Source organism: Egretta garzetta, unplaced genomic scaffold, assembly GCF_000687185.1.
Source record: "Egretta garzetta isolate BGI_Z169 unplaced genomic scaffold, ASM68718v1 scaffold62, whole genome shotgun sequence".
NCBI classification, from domain to species: Eukaryota; Metazoa; Chordata; class Aves; order Pelecaniformes; family Ardeidae; genus Egretta; species Egretta garzetta.
In genome coordinates, this window is record NW_009258947.1 from 1,403,441 (window position 1) to 1,405,802 (window position 2,362).

Below are 2,362 nucleotides of genomic sequence, written 5' to 3' on the forward strand. Positions count from 1 at the left end.
CTTTCCCTAAAGATTTCACCAGCTACATGTAAAGTGGAGGACCTGGAGTGCTTTTTGCATACGTGGGCCCCGTAACGAGGCGAGACCTGCACGTCCTGGACTGTGACAAAGGCGAGATGCAGCGCGGTTACCAGTAGATCGGCTGTAGAAAGAAGCGTGTCGTCAGCTTCTCATTCTTCCACTCCGGTCTGCTGGCTTTGCTGGTCTCTGTTTAGACTTAGCAGGGAACATTTCAGCAAAATGTTTCTTACCGGAGTGTGTGAAATAGAAAATTTTATTCATACAAGTTACATTCTTAGGGGAAAAGACCTGGTATCGAGATGCCCCTGCCTATGCCCAGGTGGGTCAGGCACACATCTGGGCAGGTGAAAGGGAGGGGAGGGACCTGCCTTTCCACACCCTGGGCAGACGAGGACCCTGCCAAATTTTGAGCATAGCTGTTCCCACAGCCCAGGTGAATTCGGCCTGGCATGTGTCTCAATTTCCCAAACTTTTTGAAGTGATTGTTAATTTATATGAATAACAGATGACAAAACTGTAGGTCCTGTCTCTGTACAGTCTGAAGAACATGAATGCGTGTGTTATTTAGCTGTTTCTCGCATATCTAAACTTCTTACTGATTTTTTTTTTTTTCCCCTGAGTGCCTGCTAGTTGGTTTCTGATGTATCTGGGAAATGAAACCAGCACTATGAAGAAGAAAAATAATTGCCTAACAGGCTTAGTCACTGGTGAGACTTTGCAAAGGTGTGTATCGTTAGATGTCTGTCTGTTTCTCAGAAATTTCTTGTAGTGTGACTGCTTTGTACCACACAAGACAGGGAATCAGACAGGTAGGCAAAGAGTCCAGTTTAGAGACTGAAAGGAGAGAGTTGGATCTATTCTAAGTGCAACCAGCATAATGGCAGGAAAAAATGCTGCTTCTATAGTTACAAAGTAATAAAGAGTTGTGAAAACAATCAGAAAATAGGGATATAAATAATAGAAAATTATATGAAATATATAATATTAAAGTGTAAGGAGAAGATGTTTTTTTCAGATTATATTTACCAACTCACTGGTACTGAATAAAGAAATACCTGCTCTGTAGTTGGGAAGAAAACTTCCCTATTCTGTGTCTGGTGTTTACTGAAAGATGTAAGAAAGCGACCGTATTCTTTTCAAGTCCATAATAATCTGGTAGAAGCTTGGCTGGCACTTAAACTTTTATGCTCTTGAGACGCAAACAACATTGGTGAAAGCTTAATAACACGTTTTGAACTGTGAGTTTGCTGTTGGAAAAGAAAAAGCATTACTCTCTGCAGAGAAAAACACACAGCTGTATTTTGTAAGACTAGTTTGTCCGCTACTGAAAATAATCATGATGTTTTCCTTTCTGGTTGCTGTAACCCCTTGTACTGAGCAGACTAATGGAACAGTTGAGTTTAAACAATTTTTCAGAGAATTGGCTGGCTTGATTGTTTGAGGCTGTAGAGTAAACTAGCTCAGATTGGATAAAGAACCATTCCTTTAAGTTAGCAATGTCTTACCTATAGGGTTGTCTTATCTTGTACCTCCTTCTTTGGAACCCCCAAATGCTGCTCTCTTAAACATCTTGGTTGTCCAGAAGTCTTGTGATTCTCCACATGATTACACTGCTAAATGCTTCTGGTATTGGAGAGACAGAAAGTACTGTGGTTGTGCTGAAGAAAGGGAGACTTGTGTAGCCGGAGTCCAAGCACTGTACTTAATTATGTTTTTTTTTCCCCTGCTAAGACTTTCTTATGTGCATCATTAGAATCCTAGAGTCAGAACGATTTAGGTTGGAAAAGACCTTTAAGATCATCAAGTCCAACTGTTAACCTAACCCCACCATCCCACCACTAAACCATGTCCCTAAGCACATCGTCTTTTGAATACCTCCAGGGATGGGGACTCGACCACTTCCCTGGGCAGCCCATTCCAATGCTTGACAATGCTTTTGGGGAACAAATTGTTCCTAATAGCCAATCTAAACCTGCCCTGACGCAACTTGAGGCCATTTCCTCTAATCCTATCACTTGTTACTTGGGAGAAGAGACCAACACCCACCTCGCTACACGCTCCTGTCAGGCAGCTGTAGAGGGCGATCAGGTCTCCCCGCAGCCTCCTCTTCTCCAGGCTGAACAACCCCAGTTCCCTCAGCCGCTCCACATAAGCCTTGTGCTCCAGACCCCTCACCAGCTTCATTGCCCTTCTTTGGACACAATCCAGCACTTCATTGTCTTTCATGTAGTGAGGGGCCCAAAACTGTATTCATCGTACGGCCTCACCAGCACCGAGTATAGGGGCACAATCACTTCCCTGCTCCTGCTGGCCTCACTATTCCGGATCCTGGCCAGGAAAC